Source organism: Aethalodelphis obliquidens, unplaced genomic scaffold, assembly GCF_003676395.1.
Source record: "Aethalodelphis obliquidens isolate GAN/ISIS:26980383/991018 unplaced genomic scaffold, ASM367639v1 scaffold128, whole genome shotgun sequence".
In the NCBI taxonomy this organism is placed as follows: domain Eukaryota; kingdom Metazoa; phylum Chordata; class Mammalia; order Artiodactyla; family Delphinidae; genus Aethalodelphis; species Aethalodelphis obliquidens.
Window position 1 is genome coordinate 418,871 of NW_020838072.1, and position 18,803 is coordinate 437,673.

General features: G+C 41.2%; 1 pseudogene; it reads left to right on the forward strand.

Annotated features, from left to right (window-relative positions):
* The first annotated feature begins 5,742 nt into the window (after window positions 1-5,742).
* LOC113616002 (formin-binding protein 1 pseudogene) lies at window positions 5,743-6,991 on the forward strand (annotated as a pseudogene).
* The last annotated feature ends 11,812 nt before the right edge of the window (window positions 6,992-18,803 follow it).

The window sequence follows — 18,803 nt, forward strand, 5'->3', positions numbered from 1 at the left end:
TTAACCATGGTTGTTACAAAAATGGTAATTTTCCAATGTTATAATTCCTACATTTATTGGTTGGCATTCTTCTATTTTAAAAAAGCACTTTTCCTTCTCCCTCCTTTTGTATTATTAGTAGTAATATTAGTAGTACTATGAACTCGTAGATTCTTATTTATAATTGCATGTTATTAAACTATTCATTTTTGATACACAAGTTGTCTCTACTTTAACCAGTGGCAGCCCCTCAAGCTCATGCCTGTGACCTTTGATATGTCCTCATCATTCAAGTGTTTTCTTGTTTTCTGTCACACAATATATTCCAGGCTTATCTCACACTTTCCCTGCCCCAGTCCTGGAATCAGCCATTTCTCCAAGAAGCCCTGGTTCTTTTAAAATGGAAAATATTTAGAAATCAAAATCTGGGAGATATTCATGTCCAGTGCTACTTGGAGTATCGCTTCCCAGTCCTTTCAGTTGACAGATTTAGGAGATACATGAACACATTTTTTAAAAAAATCATGAGCTCAAACAGATAACCCTAATTCCCCTCTAACACCACAGGGCTTTTCCTCTCCATTCTGTGTTCCACATCTGTATTGTAAATTTCCTTCATCAGCTAAAGGCCACCAGGAGCACACCTACAGTTAAACGAAGTTAGATTTATGACCTGTTGCAACAAGGGAAACTGCTCAACTTGAGGAGCCATGGGACGTCCCGGGGGAGGGTGTCAGAAAGGACTTAGCAGGATTTGGGCTTGTGTTGGGTGATTATGGAGGAAGGTTTGAGGGAGTGCACATTGCTCTGGATATGGCTGTAAGGAGGCAGGGCTAACTCTATGGGCAGGTATCTTAACTCTTTTCTAGAAAGAGAGAAGCATGGGAACAAGGCTACCAATCACAGGGTTTGGCCATTTTTGTGGTTTTAAACAATGTTCAAGTTTTTGTCTCTGTTTGGACATGATTATGAGGTGGTCCTCTTTTTATTTGGATCCATCACCATCACAGAGTGGCCTTCCCTGGAGTTGGTGTTCTGTGAAATTTTTACTTTTAATAAACACCACAGCCTACCTCCGGTGCCAGGTCAGCTCCCAGCTGTCAGGGGCTAATTCTCTCTCTCAATATCTCTTTTTCCACAGTGAAAACATTCACTCCCAACATTATTGATGTATTTAGTCATTTGCTCAATCCTACAATACACACAAAATAGTTTCAGAGTTGTTACACTTATACCACTACCAACAACAAAAATATCAAGTAAAAGTCAAGATTTCTTTCTGGATTTTTTTTTATTCTCAGAATATGTCCAATTAAAAGGACGGTGTTCAAAGTTACTTGAACTAATGATATTTTTTTCTTCTGTATAAATGAGTTTGTTATCAATTTGACTTTCAACTAGGTTCATTTTTAAATGTTAAGTATTTTCCCCATCCTCATCGATTTATTTTTTGAATATGTAAAATATTAACACAGTTAAAAAGTCAACACTATATGAAAAAGATGTATTCAGAAAAGTCTCATTCTTTGACCTCTTCCTCTCTCTCCATTCCCACCTATCCCCTCTAGGTAAGCCAGTTTCATTAAATTTCTGGTTTATCTTTCCAATCTTTCCTTTTACAAAAATAAGCAGACACAATATAGACTTTTATTTCCCTTACTTACACAAAAGCCAGCATATGAAATATACTTTCAAACTTTTGTGTTTTTTTAAAAGGAAGGTTTACTGAAGTATGATATATTCACTCCTCTTAAGTGTACAGTTTGATTGATGCTGGCTATCAAACTAGGTAACCACCACCAAAATCAAGATACAGAACATGTCCAGCACCCCAATAAGTTCCCTGTCCCTTTGCAGTCAATCTTCTTCTTCCACTCCCAGCCTCTGGCAAACACAGATTTAATTCCTCTCTCTATTATTTTACCTTTTCTAGAATATCATAGAAATGGAATCAGACAGTATTTAGCCCTTTGTATCATCTGGCCTCTTTCACTTAGCATAATGAAAGTGAGATTCATAATTGTTGTTAAAAGTACTACTTGTTCTTTTCCTTATTATTGTTGTGTACTATTTTGTTGTGTGGCTAGAAAAAATTGTTTATCCCTCTACTGGTTCATGGACATTTGGGTTGCTTCCAGTTGATTGCACTTTTATTTCTTAACAACATAAACTGGAAATAATTCCTTATCAATTTATAGATTTCTTTCTTATTCCCTTACCTCCACTTTTATATGGGTTATAAACGTTAACAGCTTTACTGAGATATAACTCACAAAGAGTAAGGCTCACCCTTTTAAAGTGTACAATTCAGTGGTTTTTAGTGTATTCATAAAGTGTGTGTGGATCAACAGTATATAATTCCAGAATATTTTCATCACCTCAGAAAGAAACTCCATACCCATTAGCAGTCACATCTTATCCCTAACCCTATCTACTCTCTTTTTCTAAGAATTTGTCTACTCAGGAATTTTCATGTAAATGGAATCATATAATCTGTGTGTCTGGCTTCTTTCACTTGATAGAATGATTTCAAGGTTCATTCACACTGTCACATGTATTAGTACTTCATTCCTTTTTATGGCTTAATAGTATTCCATTGTATAAATATACCACATTTTGTTTCCCTGTTCATCAGTTGATGGACATTTGTATTGTTTCTACTTTTTAGCTATTATGAACAAAGCTATGAACATTCGTGTACAAGATTTTGTGTCCACATATGTTTTTACTTCTCTTGGGTAGATACCTAGGAGTGGAATTGCTGGGTCATATGGTAACTCTATGTTTAACTGTTTGAGAAACTGTCAGACAGTTTTCCAAAGCAGCTGCACCACCAGCATGTATAAGAGTTCCAATGTCTCCACATTCTCTCCAAACTTGTTATTGTTCATGTTTTTTATTCTAGCAATGCTAGTGGGTGTGAAGTGCAATTTCATAGTAGTTTTGATATTCATTTTCTTAATGGCTAATCCTGTTGAGAATCTTTTCATGTGCTTTTGGCAATTTGTATATCTTCTTTGGAGATATTCAAATCTTTTGCCTAGTTTTAAATTGGGTTATCTGTATTTATTGTTGGGTTGTATGAATTCTTTATATAAGCTTTCTTCTACTACTTGTGTGATTACATCTTTAACATTTAGACCTCTGATGGTTTGCATATTTTTCTTGTGTATGGTGTGAGATATAGGTCCAGGTCCTTTATTTACAACTTTTTTCTCCCACTTTTGAATTGTGTTTTCACTTTCTTGATGGTGTCTTTGAAGCACAAAAGTTTTTCATTTTGATGGATTCCAATTTATTTTTCTTTTCTCACTTGCATTTAGTGTCATATATCAGAAGGCTTTGTCTAACCTAAGGTCACAGAAATTTACTTCCATGTTTTCTTCTAAGAGTTTTATAATTTTAGCTCTTACACTTAGGTCTATGATAGATTTTGAATTAATTTTTCTGTACAGGGTGAGGAAGGGGTCCAACTTTATTATTGTACATCTGGATATCCAGTTGTCCCAGCGATATCTGTTGGAAAGACTATTCTTTCCACATTGAATTGTCTTGGCACCTTTGCTGAAAATCAAATGACCATAAATGTAAAGGTTTGTTTCTGAACTTTCAATTCTATTCCATTAATCTCTATTTCTATCCTTATACCAGTACCTCATTGTCTTGATTACTGTAGCCTTGTATTAAGTTTTGAAATTGGGAAGTACAAATTCTCCAACTTCATTCTTATTTTTCAATACTGTTTTGGCTAATCTAGGCCCCTTACATTTCCATATGAATTTTAGAATCAGCTCATCAATTTCTGCAAAAAAAGGCAGCTGGAATTCTGATAGAGATTGTATTGCATCTATAGATCAATTTGGAGAGTATTGCCATCTTAACAATATTCTAATCCATGAACAGGTGGTGTCTTTCCATTTGTTTAGAACTTCTTCAGTTTCTTTCAATAATGTTTTGTGGTTTTCAGTGTACAAATCCTAAACTCATTTTGGGAAATTTATTCTTAAGTATTTTATTCTTTTTATGCTATTGTATGTGGAATTGTTCTAATTTTATTTTCAGATTATTCACTGTCAGTGTATAGAAGTACAATTGATTTTTGTATATTGATCTTGTATCCTGCAACCTTGCTGAACTCATTTACTAGTTCTAATAGTTCTTTGTGGATCCCTTAGGATTTTTAAAACAGGTTTAATTTTATTAATTAATTTATATTAATTGATATACTTGCTTTGCAAAAGGATTTGGCTATTTCCTTTCATCTTTTAGTTCCTGGAATAATTTGTGTAGTATTAGGCTTGTCTGGTGTTTAAGGATTTGATAGAATTCTCCTATATATGGTGTATTTATTTGATAAATTTCTCTATTATTTTATGGAGATTGGTCTGTTAATGTTTTCTCTCTCCATGAGGGTCAATTTTGGGAAACTGTATTCTCCTCTGAAATTATTGATTTCATCTGTAGTTTGAAATTTATTTGCATAAAGTTGTACAAAGTAGTCTCATATATTTTTTTAGTTTCCTCTGTTTCAATGGTTAATTCCCCTATGCCCCTTTAATTTTGTATTTTTGTGCTTTCTTCCCTTTTTTCTCAATTAGTTTAGCTACTGGTTCATTGATCTTGTTAATTTTTTCCAAAAGAACCAGCATTTTGATTTATTATTTTCACTATCTTTTGTTTCCTACCTCATTAATTTATGCTTTTATGGATATCATTTCCTTCCGTGTTCTTTATTTGGTTAATTTTGTAGTTCTTTTTCTGGCTTTTTGAGGAAGCTAAAATTTTAAACAAACAAAAGATAGCTTATAGTCTGCCAACTAATTTTTAGCAAAAAACAAAGGGTTTTTAAAATGTCTATTCAAGCTATGAATCCTAGGAACAAACTTCCTTCTAGAAAATTTTACTGAAAAATCTCCTTCGTGAATTAAAGTTAATGATAATGATGCAATAGCATGACATGAACATAAACATTTTTTTCATTCCACAAATGTGTAATATAAGGACCACAGGAACGATCTAAGCCTGACACATCTGAGATGTTGTCTGTACAACCTAGTATATAATTTTAAGTTTTTTAGTTGAATTTTTAACCATAAAACATCAGATTACTGACGTTAATTATCTCTGAAGTTACTTCTCAGATGATGGCATTCCATTTTATGCTTGGCTTTGGCTTGACATTTATTTTGCCTGTATGGACTGAATGTGTCTGGTCCACCTCTACCAGAAGAGGGCGAGAAGGTTGGGCGGTACAGTCTGGTTTATGAGTGGTCGAGAGAGAATGGAATGAGGAGGCAGAGGTAAGTCTGGCTTGAGGTGCCAGCGGGAAGACCCAATAGTGTTCCAGGGGCACTGTTACCAGAAGCGCTCTGGGACCACCCACGAGCCAACTCCTTTCTTACATGAGAGGGCCTCTTGGACCTCCGGGCTCCTCCCAGGACGCTGCATCCCAGAGACCCGTCGGACCTCCCTCTGGAGCGCTCCATCCTGCTAGGTCCAGGGCCAGGGTAGCGTTGACAGGCGACGTCCGTACCCCTCGGTCTTTCCCTCCGGGCCTGTGCGCCATTCGCCTGGACAAAGCTTGAGCGCGCGCTTCCGGACTCGGGAGAACATCCGGGTCATTTACAAACTAAAGCACACAAGAGGCCACGGCGGGCGGTGGGTGGAGCGATCTTAGTGCGGATCTACCCCGAGCGGGGCGGGGGGGCCGTGGGGGAGACCCAGCAGGACGCGGGCGGCGCGCCCGCCGCGGGGAGCCTCTAACCGCCCCTGCGCCCGGACTGCGGCACCGAGCTCGGGGATCCGTTCGACTTAGGAAAACACAAGCAGTGAGGAGTTGGTATTCTTGAGAAATACATCACATTTGTCAGGGAAACGACAGACTGAACTCAGCTTTACAAAGCAACTCAGGAATCTTTTGAAGAAATACCAACCTAAAAAGAACTGGAAGGAGGAAGAATACAAGTATATTCGTCATGTAAAGCGTTCCTTCCCACCCTGTGAGCGAAATGAGCGGTCACGCTGGGCAACCATGCATTTACCTTGGAGAACTTGACCTCACAGGTCACCGTGGAGTTAGCGGGCTGTGTTCAAGACCAGAGCAGGAGTGGATATCGCACTTTTCGTGATGCACAAAAGAGAGCCACCGATAGACACTTGCTGGAAGCAACGTAAATCAAGTAAACGACGGTATGTGTGAGATTCCAAAAGACTGACAGAACACAGCAGTATTTTGGAGAAAAAAAAAATCACGCTGACATGAGTGTTTAAAAGGTAGGTGTTGAAAAGGCACACCAACAAACTCAAAAGTGTCACCAATAGCAGAGGACAGCAAAGAAGACTACTCACCAAGTCTTCAATAAACTGGACCAGGACCTGCATGAATATTACCATCCTCATATATCCAACATCCTTCAGAAAATACAAGAGATGGAAGAAAGAAGGACAGTGAGAATTGGAGGATCAATGAAGACATGCAGATGTTGATCAACAGGCAATAGTAATCAGTGGGAAATGCTTGGATACCATAGTTAAGTCAGCTGAATCAATGATCAGATAAATGTCATAGTTGGTAACAGAAACTTTCAAGTCAGAGTTTGAGCCTCCTGGAGACATCTGAGGAAGACACTCAGCCAATGAAGTGTACTGTGTCTGATCATCGTGTTTACAATTCCAGAGTAGACAAAACAGAGGTCAAATCTGATAGCAAATCCAAAGGGAAGTTATGGCTGTTCATAAAAATAAATGTTTCCCATACAGTAAAGGGTACTCATTGCTTCAATGAGTTCATGATCTTCAAACCCCAAATTCACTTTAAAAACCTAAAGCATGGTGGGGAGGGGGAGGGCAACACCAGAGGGTTTCAGCAATCTTTCATCTCAACAAAGAAGGAAAAAGCTATATAAAGAAAGTCAATGAATTAAATAAAGAAATCCAGATGGCAATGGATCAGAGATGGTATAACAAAGATGAAGAGTGACTGTCTAATGAATCCTCAAATGGGAGATCCAGCCAGTTTGGGTCACAAATTAACTATATATATATATACATATATATATATATATATATATATATATATATATATATACACATATATATATATATATATGTATATATATATATGGAGAGAGAGAGAGAGAGAGAGTTTCATATACATATATACATATACGTAGGAAAGCTGTGACGAGAGGCCCAGAACCTTGAAGTCTGGCTAGCTGAGGTTGAAGGCAGGCTCTCAGCACCAAGTGAAGAGGCCTGACAACAGAGTGTAATGCATAAAAATCTCAGTCCCAAATAACTGTGCACAAGACTGGAAGAATACAGACACCAGTTACACAGAGGAGCAAAGTCAGGAGAGTGAGGTGCAGGTCTGGTCATGACTTTTAATAATAAATTCGATGACAAGGAACATATTCCCCCCCACAGGGACTTGTAAAATTCTCTACATATTTGAAGGTCAGAATGAAGGAATTCTTTCAGCAGTTGAAGCAGAAACATTGTATGTTATAGAGGAAAATGAAGGTGATTCTGCATTTGGAGAAATGAAGATGAAAAGGGTTATATTCATACTTTATTTGTCAAAGTCTATTTGGACAAAAATGCCAAAGGTGCTAAGATGTATACAGGCATACCTTGGAGACATTGCAAGTTTGGTTCCAGACCACTGCAATAAAGCGAATATGATAATAAAGTCACACGAATTTCTCTGGTTTCCCAGTGCATATAAAAGTTATGTTTACGGGGCTTCCCTGGTGGCGCAGTGGCTGAGAGTCTGCCTGCCGATGCAGGGGACACGGGTTCGTGCCCCGGTCCGAGAAGATCCCACATGCCGCAGAGCGGCTGGGCCCGTGAGCCATGGCCGCTGAGCCTGCGCGTCCGGAGCCTGTGCCCCGCAATGGGAGAGGCCACAACAGTGAGAGGCCCGCGTACCGCACAAATGAAAAAAAAAAAAAGTTATGTTTACATTATACTATAGTAAGTGTGCAATAGCATTATGTCTGAAAGAACAACATATATTACTTAATTTTTTTTGGCCACCCTGCATGGGATGTGGGATCTTAGTTCCCCAACCAGGGCTCGAACCCCCACCCCCTGCATTGGAAGCGCAGAGTCTTAACCACTGGACCGCCAGGGAAGTCCCACACCTTTTGTTTTTTGTTTCCTCCATGAAAGTCTTGAACCCCTCAAAGTCACCTGTGAGGGTTGGGATCAACTTCTTCCAAACTCCCGTTAATATTGATATTTTGACCTCTTCCCATGAATCATGAATGTTCTTAATGGCATCTAGAATGGTGAATCCTTTCCAATTCAGAGGGTTTTCAACTGACTTCGCCCAGATCCATCAGAGGAATCACTATCTATGGCAGCTATAGCCTTACAAAATGTAATCCTCTTTTTCTATCTGAATTTTAATTTTAATAGATATTACCAGGTTTCTCTTGTTTAGTTAAAATCAACTATGCCTAACAAAATCCAAAATGCATTTCTTAAGTACTAACACTTGAGAGTCAAAATTACCCCTTGATCCATGGACTACAGAATGGATGTTGTGTTAGCAGGCATGAAAAAAGCATTAATCTCATTGTACATCTCCATCAGAGTTCTTGGGTGACCACGTGCATTGTCAATGAATAATAATATTTTGAAAGGAATCTATTTTTTTTAATAGCAGTTGATTTCAACAGTGGGCCTAAAATATTCAGGAAACCATGTAGTAAGTAGCTGTGCTGTCATCCAGGCTTTATTGTTCCATTTGCAGAGCACAGGCAGAGTAGATCTAGCATAATTCTTAAGGACCCTAGGATTTTCAGAATGGTAAATGAACATTGGTTTCACCATAAAGCCACCAGATGCATTAGCCCCCAGCAAGAGAGCTCTGAAACTAGGCATTGATTTCTCCTCTCTAGCTATGGAAGTCCTAAATGGCATCTTCTTCCAATATAAGACTGTTTCATTTACATTGAAAATCTGTTGTTTGGTGTAGCCACCTTCATGAATTATCTTAGCTAGATCTGGATAACTTGCTGTAGCTTCTACATCAGCACTTGCTGCTTCCCCTTGCACTTTTATATTATGGAGATGATTTCTTTCCTTAAACCTCTTGAACCAACCTCTGCTAGCTTCAAACTTTTCTTCTGCAGCTTCCTCACTTCTCTCAGCTTTCATAGAATTGAAGACGGTTAGGGCCTTGCTCTGGATTAGGCTTTGGCTTAAGGGAATGTTGTGGCTGGTTTGATCTTCTATCCAGACCACTGAAAGTTTCTCCATATCAGAATAAGTATGTTTCACTTTCTTATCATTTGTGTGTTCACTGGAGTAGCACTTTCAATTTCCTTCAAGAACTTTGCCTTTGCATTCACAACTTGGCTAACTGGCACAAGAGGCCCAGCCTTCAGCCTGTCTTGGGTTTTGACATGTCTTCCTCACTAAACTTAATCATTTCTAGCTTTTGATTTAAAGTGAGAAATGTGTGACTCTGCCTTTCACTTGAACACTTAGAGGCCACCGGAGGGTTATTAACTGGTCTAATTTCAATATTGTTGTGTCTCGGAATAGGGAGGCCCAAGGAGAGGGAGAGAAACAGGGAACAGCTGGTAGGTGGAGCAGTCAGAAGATACACAACATTTAGTTTTTTTAGTTTGCTGTCTTAAATGGGTGCAGTTTGTGGCTCCCCAAAGCAATTATAATAGTAACATCAACTCAGCCATAAAAAAGAATGAAATAATGTCATTTGCAGCAACATGGATGGATCTAGAGATTGTCATACTGAGTGAAGTAAGTCAGAAAACCAAATATCATATGATATCGCTTATATGTGGAATCTAAAAAAAAGTGTACAAATGAACTTATTTACAAAACAGAAGTAGAGTAACGGATGTAGAAAACAAACTTATGGTTACCAGGAGGGAAAGGGGGGAGGGATAAATTGGGAGATTGTGATTGAAATACACATACTACTATATAAAATAGATAACTAATAAGGACATACTGTACAGCACAGGGAACTCTTCTCAATACTCTGTAATGACCTATATTGGAAAAGAATTTTTAAAAGAGTGGATATATGTATATCTATAACTGATTCACTTTGCTGCACAGCAGAAGCTAACACAATATTTTAAATCAACTATAGTCCCAATAAAAAATTTTAAACAATAGTAACATCAAGGATCACAGTGATCACAGGTCAGCATAACAAATATAGTAATAATGAAAAAATTTGAAATATTGCAACAACTACTAAAATGTGACACAGAGACACAAAGTGAGCAAATGCTGTTAGGAAAATCGTGCCTATAGATTTTCTCAGTGCAGGGTTGCCACAAACCTTCAATTTGCTAATAATGCAGTATCTGTGAAGCACAATGAAGTGAAGAGAGATAAAACAAGGTATGCCTGTATTTAATATTACTTTAAAAACTTAAAATAAAAACACCTCAACAACACTGGAGTTTGTTGAAACACAGTTGTTTCTACCCACAACTGTGACTATTACAGGAAGTTCTTCAAAATACTGGATGGTTGGATAGCACCACAATACATATTTTTATACAGCCATATAGTGAGCTTTTAGGCATCATACCCCGAATTTTCCTTGACTTTCCTTTCCTTGAGTTTTGACTTAGTCAAGTTTCTCCTGCTAAGTTGAAGTTTTACATTCAAAGCTGCCAACTACCAATTTACAACTTACAATATTTGAAATCTGATAAACATTTCTTCCTTGGGCAACATCTATAAATAACAAAAAATTTGGACTCTACCTTCTAACCATTATTTCTGAATCAAAAAGCACAGCATCTTGGGGGTGCTTCTACTCTCTCCTGATCTCTTCTTTTAATTTATTTATTTATTTATTTTGGCTGCGTTGGGTCTTAGTTGCTGCGCGTGGGCTTTTCTCTAGTTGTGGTGAGCGGGGGCTACTTTTCATTGTGGTGCGCGCGGGCTTCTCATTGCCGGGGTTTCTCTAGGTGTGGATCACGGGCTCTAGGCACGCGGGCTTCAGTAGTTGTGGCTCGCGGGCTCTAGAGTGCAGGCTCAGTAGTTGTGGCGCACCGGTTTAGTTGCTCCGCAGCATGTGGGCTCTTCCGGGACCAGGGCTCGAACCCGTGTCCTCTGCATTGGCAGGCGGATTCTCAACCACTGTGCCACCAGGGAAGCCCTGATCTCTTCTTTATATACAGTGTCTGCCACAGATTGAAGCATATGCCAATGTTACATTTTGTAACTTAATAAATTGAACTATGCTAGTTTGTTAAACTTTACCACTATTCACTTAGAGGAAATCATGAACAAAATAAAATCTCACCCTACTTGAGTAAAGAAGTAAATAAGAAAATACTTATATTGGTACTAAACGCTTAAATGTGGTTAAGATCATGGCTAGTTCATCATGATTATCCCAGCCTGTCTATTTGATCCCAAACCACTAATTGAAATCTATAAAAGTTTGGTCAATTAACCTGTTGATTTTTACATACGGCACCAGCTGAGCTCTCCACCAACTGCAGATCAGATATTCTAGTGCTGTACAGACACACTTACATGAAAACAGCACATGTCCACTTCTCAGTCACCTAGGTTCTGTTTCAGCTGGAGGTTTGGTGGCAGGAGAAGCTGTGTTCAGCTCACACTTCCCCAGGCCGGGCTATAATTTGAATGCAGTGTGGTGATAACTACAGACATACACAGACTAAGAGCGCAGCACACTGTTTCCAAAGGGTAGATTTTTAAATCATTCCCATCTTTAAGATCTAAATTTTTAGTTACTGAAATTTTTAAAAAGTAATAAATGTAAGGGCCCACTTCAGAAAATGTGATTAACTTTAGCCAGAATAAAATAAACATTTCTCACCATCTTTAAAGAAATCTGGCCTCATAGGATTTGCATTCTTAAATTGGCACTGAAGCGGGAGGATGGATAGTGAAACTGGTCACACGCATAGTCAGCCGCCAAATCGAGTGTTTGATTATGCTCAATAAAGACCCAGCTATAAATGGGTCAGAAGGAAGGTGTCAGGTTGAGACATACCCTTTTTTTTTTTGGCTTTGAAAAATATTTATTCATGTCTTTCCTACATTTAGATAGGAAAATTAGCTTCTTGCCTCTACTTTATGGGCTCATTTCATAAGCTCATATCAGAGGATCAGAAAATGGCAGGAGGGACTCATACTTGTTGCTCTGGATGGCCTGTGTTTCAAGGTAAGTTAGCTGCAGTCAGCTTACATTTTACACTGGCTACCAAAGTGAGATATAGCGGACTGTACTTAATGACAGCCCAACTTACAACTCCATATATAATTTTTAAAATTTTATAATTAAAATTTCTTTTGCATTATTATGCCTTTACTGACATGATATTGATAAAGCCACCTGTCTTGATCCAGACCTCTTCAGGGGATTGTTTCCTTCAGTTCTCCTTTTCAAGTATTGCATCAAGAAAATCAGCTGACCCTTAAATGAGGGAGGTTTGTTTTAATGAGCCGTAATGCTCATTAAAGTAGTGGACTAACTGCTTCTGGCATTTAACCAAATGAATGGGAGACCAAAGGTATTATAATCTGACCTTCTTATGTCAGATTATGAGCTCACTTCCAAATTGTTAACTACCAGAAAAAGCCTAGAACAGGCCAAGTCAACATTAGTTTTTAAAAAGCCTGCCTTGAAAAACATCCTGTTTTTTGAAGTTTTTTTATTCTTTAGGATTGTGCAGATTTGATTCAGAAAATAGCTCGATTTGTTTGTATAGAGCAAGTGTTGTGTGCATAAACTTATGATCATTATTTTAAGCCATTGCCTCCACACCAAAAACAGATGGAGATATGGGACATTGACTAGAGTTCAAGATATTTTGTAGCCGCAGTTCCTTTAGTCAGTGCCTGAAGTATTAGGAAAGTTATTGAACAATTTCCAAAGCATCAGGAATTTCCTTTTCCACCCAAGATATTCTTTTCTTCCAACAGTTCTCTGTTAAATAAAAGAAGAAAAATCTCAGCCTGATTATAAAGTTTTCTTCTTTTATTTTACAGGTTAATAATAACACACTTATGATAGGGACAGAGTGAAGGGACAAAGTAGGTGATTAAATAGTTAATCCCACTAGGAGACTGTAAGTAGGAAAAAAAAGTATGGGAGACCCCTGTAAGTTAATGATCACTGAAGAAGGCAGGCTTGCTTAGCAACAAAACCATGCAACAGAAGCATGAGACATGCCCCCAAATAATAAAACAATGGTGAACTGAGACCCACATCCTGCCCAGTGAGGTCAGTAAGTTAATGATTCCTAGGACATGCTCCTCTGAGCATATTAAAAACAAAAATACAGGGAAAAGATGACATTATACTGAAACCTGAGATGATTTACCATACTTTAGTATATGTTACTGTCTTTTTGCCCATTTCCATTGTGCCATGACAGTCCCAGTTTGACCATGACCATGTAGGGACAAGAAAACTCCCCCGCGTGACATGGAGGAGGAACTGATGACAGAAGCTTGACATCTACTGAAGAATGAGGAAGAAGGTGGTCTTCTTTCTCTCCCCGCTTTTCCTTTGATTATAAAAATGTAGCCCGCCTAGCTTTCGGCGCAGCACTCCCTTGCCTGCCTGCTTGTACCCCTCACAAGGGTCCTAGTCTAATAAACTCTTTCCTTACCTGTCATTCTGCCTCTCACTGAATTCTTTCTGCGTGGAGACAGAAGAACCTATGCTCTACTAAGCCCCGAAGCGTGTTCTGCAGTTTCACTTACAGGTTAATAATGTGTGTGTTGAAGTCTTTCCTCCCTAACCTTGTTTATAAATCTACCCAACCTCACCCCAGACAATGCATTTCTTTAAACTCCTCCTGTTTGGGTGAAGCTGTTACTTCCTGAGGTCCAAAACTCAGGGCACTTGTTTTCTTTTTAATAATGCTAGGGCACTTTTTCGGTGTGGTGTCTAACATGTGATTAATGTTTGCCAAAATGTTTAGAATAACTTTCAATTGGCCAACTGGATTATGCCTCCTTTTGTGGTTTTGTTTTTGTTTTTAAAAGTGCTTTCAATCAAACACATCTATAATTCGCCGCACAGAATATACTGCTGTTTAAAGAGTCACCAAAAACAAGGAAATTATGAGAAACTGTTTTGAGGGAGAGGGGAGCCTAAGGCGACTAAAAGTAATGTGGTGCTGTGGAGGGGATACCTGGGTAAGACATTATGGAAAACGATGGAAATGTGACTAAACTTTGGGCTTTAATTTGTAATACTGTATCAGTATGGGGGTTAACTAACAAATGTACCATAATAATGTAAGCTGTTAATAATAGGGGAAACTGGGGTACAGAGGAACTCTCCATACTATCTCATTTTTTTCTGTAAATCTAAAGCTGTTCTAAAAACACTTATATTCAATATAAACTGTTCTAAAAACTGCTTATAAAAAACAAAAACCTAAAGTGATTACCTGAACTTCAGTTGTTTTAACTTTTTACTCTTTTATCCATTTGTTTAGCTGATTATTCTGCTCCCTAACGACCTTTTTATTTTCATAACTGCCGGAGAGGCTGCCTGCTGGATGAGACACATGAGACTACTATAGACACTTGGGTTCTGAATAAACTGTGTTTGAATAAAGGTCAACATGATTGTTTGTTTTTATTCTTATTCTAAAAGAAATGAAACCATCTGGCACCTTTTACTTGTACCCTCTTATCTGCCTCTTTTATAAGTATTATATTTTCCTCAAAAAATTAAAGTGCATAAATGTTCTTTTAAATTCACAGTGTGCAGTGGTTGAGAATCCGCCTGCCAACGTAGGGGACACATGTTCGAGCCCTGGACCGGGAAAATCCCACATGCCGCGGAGCAACTAAGCCCGTGCGCCACAACTACTGAGCCTGCGCTCTAGAGCCCGGGAGCCACAACTACTGAAGCCCGCGCGCCTAGAGTCCGTGCTCCGCAACGAGAGAAGCCACAGCAATGAGAAGCCCGCGCAGCGCAATGAAGAGTAGCCCTGACTCGCTGCAACTAGAGAAAGCCCAAGCCCGCGCGCAGCAACGAAGACCCAATGCAGCCGAAAATAAATAATTAATTTAAAAAAATAAATCCACAGTGTCAGGGTATTTTACCACAGCCTAAGAGCTCACTTCCGTGAAATGAGGTGCCTAACGGCAGACTTCACCCCCACAACAAATGCAAATAAAAAGGCGTCCAAAGCGTGGCTCGGCGGGCGAGCAGCAGAGACCCCGCCGGCCGGGCGAGGGGCGCCGGGAGCCCCGCAGAGGTTGGGGTGGAGGGAGCTGGGTCTTCGGCGGCGCGGAGCCGTGGCCACGGACCCCAGCCCGAGTCTCCGCCGCGCGCCGGCCGGCGTGTCTGAGTCGTCGCAAGGAAGCGCAGGGCGGGAAGGCGGCCGGCTCTGCTCCCCCGAGACCGTCGCGGCTGGTGGAGGCCCTGCTCTTTGGCCTGGTTCCCGGGTCGGATCCCGCCCAGGGCAGCGTGCCCTCGGCCCAGGTTAGGTCGGAGCTGCACCTGGCTGGGGGGCGTCGCGCACTGCCACGCTTTACTCTGCGCAGTTAGGGGCCTGGGGGTGGCTCCCCCTAGACGGTGGGGGCGGAGGTGAGCTGGCCACCTGCCCTCTGTGCAGCAGCTCCCTAGAGGGAAAAGGGGCTGGGCAGGGCAGGCCTCACCCGTCTGGGGGGCAGAGGTGAGGGGTCTAGGGTGGGGGGTGGGTCCCGACTCCTGGGCCACTAACGGAGTCTGTCTTAAACTTGGGCTCTGGAATCCACTCTCCCCACCCCTCGCTAGCTGGTCTCTTAGACCTGGCAGGGACCAGGTATGGGGATTTTTAAAATACCCGAGGTAGTTGTGACTTGCAGTAGGTTGAGAATCGCTGTCTTTATTTCCTAGTGTTGACTTTCTCTTAACTTGGACTTGCCACTGCCCCTCCTGACAGCTCCCAGGCCGGTTTTTTTTCAACTTCCGCTTCTCCTTGACTGATTCTCTCCGTATTTCCAGATTTGAACCAGATTTGTTTTCCCAGAGCTTTCCACCAACCATTATCTGTCCTTTGGTCATTTACCCTTTCCAGTTTGGATTCCCATGAAAGGAAATTGAATCTATTGATCCCCTGCCACTGCCATTGTCTGGGTGGGGCTTTGTGGCCCTAATCCCCTCCCAGGTTGCAGGCCAGCTTGTCCCACAACTGCTAGTTGGGTGCTCTAATCAGGGGTGAGAGGGGCACCACAGGAACCCATGGAACAAAACAGGCCTGGGACCCGGCAGTGTCTCTTACTTAGGTTGACTTGCCTAGCTAGCAATCACCTACCCTAGGACACTTTGGATTTTCCACTGGAAAACTGCACACTGTCTTCAAAAGGACCCTTGACTCAGAAAATGTCTCAGGTTAATTCAGCAGTTTCCGTAAGTAGCACTTAAACTCTAGGAGTTGGCTGTATCAGATGCAATGTATATACTGTGGCTGCTAACATGAAACAATTTCTTCTTATTCAGTCAACTAAAAAAGAAACCCAGTCATTCCTCTCCCAACTTGCCTTCTAATTTGTGGGTAAGAACAACTGTGTATGTGTGTGTGTTTGACGGGGGGCGGGGGGGTACATTAAAAAGTTCTTGCCATATTTGGGAGCAGACATGTGAGGTGGTAGGACTGACACATTTCACTGGGTCTGAAGAGTCCTCTGGGGTGGGGGTGTGATGAAGCAGAGGCAAGAGTCCCAGTTTCTCTAGTGTCTCCACACTCCTATGAGGTCTTTTCTTCCTGTTCTCCCACTCACCTTTTCCTCCAGTTGAGAATTCCTGTTGTTTCGTCCCCAGTCTCTGCTTTGGAGAATAGAACCCCTACTTCTTTTGGCAGTTGTTCCTCCCTCCACTCCAAACCCGAGTCCAGAGAGAGGCTGCAGTGTACTGTGACTCCCGGACTCCAGGTGGCTCCTGATTCATGACAGGCTGATCAAAGGCCCTCCCTGGCATCCTTTGAAGTGGAAGTTGGAAGGACAGTCTGTCTTTCTCATGATCTGCACATTAAGATATAAAAATTAAGAGCTACTGGCAGTAGAGTCGGTTGTATACTGGCAGCATGTGGTGGACGCTGATTTACAGTAGGAGACAATAAAGCTGATCTGCAGAGAGAAGCAGACAGGAGAGGCAAGGAGCCCCAATGGCGGTGGTGTTCCTGTTCCTGACATTTAGCTGTAACCCTGTCCTTTCTGAGGTTTGGCTGTTCAACCCTTCCTTCAATATGTGTAATCCCCAGTGTCCTCCTAGTAATGCACAAGTGTATCAGTTATCTATTGCTGCATAAACATTCACCCCGGAATTCCACGGCTGGAAACAACAAACATTTATTATCTCACAGTTTCTATTGGTCAGGAATTGAGGCGTAGCCTAGCTGAGTGGTTCCAGCTGTTTGCAGTCAAGGTGTCAGCTGGGGCTACAGTTTTCTGAAGGCTTGGCTATGACAGACTTGGAAGGATCCACTTCCAAGATGAATGGCTCTTGTCTTGGCAGAAGGCTCAGTTCTCTATGGGCTGCTGGCAGGCCTACTTCATTGGCTGTTGGTAAGAGACCTTGGCTCCTCACCACATGGACCTCTCCACAGGCTGCTTGAGTGTCCTCACAACATGGCACCTACCTTCCCCCAGAGCAAGCAATCCAAGAGAGCAAGGAGGAAGCCACAGTGCCCTTTATGACCTAGTGTCTGAAGCTGCAGTCACTTCCACTTTAATCTGTTCTTTAGAAGCAGATCACTACGTCCAGCCCACCCTCAGGAGGACACTTACGCTCCACACAAGTAATCAACATGTATCTAATTCTGTGGTCTTTCTGTTCTCACTGACCACTGCCTTCTTCTTGCCTCTGGGACTTGGGTGTTCCCTCACTATACCACCTAAAAGCTGTCCTGTGGGGTGTCTAGGTCTTTTGGAGGTGCCCTGGGCCCTCAGGAGTTGTTTTATCCTGTCTTTTCAAATCTGATACAACTTAGTGAATCTATTCCATGTAAAAGGCAGTTCTGCCTTGGCAGGACACCAATCCCTCCCCCAGACTGTGGGGTTAGAGAATAATTTTAAACCAAAAAATGAGGGCACTGTATGTGAACAGAATATTTAAAATTTGTGCTGCTCCAAAGCTCTGGGGCTTAAGGTTGTTTTACCTACATACTTTTATTTCTTAGGGAGGTAAGAGGGATCTTAAGAACTGATAGTGACCAGTGATTTCTCTGGTGGTCAGTTCCATGAAACACAAAGGAGGCATTTGAGGAAGGAGTGGATGGTCAACCTGCAATCGCTATGGCGACAGGTCATGTGGAGGACTGAGAGAGGCAGTGGATGTGATTTCTCATAAAGCTGTCCAGTGGAGAGATGGGAGCAGGAGGGCAGGAGCCACACTGTGAGGGGCGGGTGAACCCATCAGAGCTCTCGGTTGTAAGCAACAGATATTGACCAGGCCGATGTGAGCAGAAAAGAATTCAGTGAAAGGATATGGGGATAATCATACAATTTCTGGGAACATTGATGAAGCAGCTTCTGAAAATGGGCCAGAAGAGGAAAACTGGCCAGAGCCCAGATCATATTGCAGACACAGTGACTACCACCATGGACTCCAGAGACAGCGGCCTGTAACACCGACACCTCCCAGAACACTGGACATTGCTGCCACAGCTGCCAAAATGGACACGCCACTGCCCCACTTCTCAGCGTCACTTGCTCCCAACGCAAAGTTCAAGGCAGATCCATCTGGCTGAGTCTAGATCATCTGCCTGTGCCGTGTTTGCCAAGGAGCTAGGAAAGCAAGCCTTTTTAGCTTCTGACACTGGAGGCGGGCTCAACCTCCC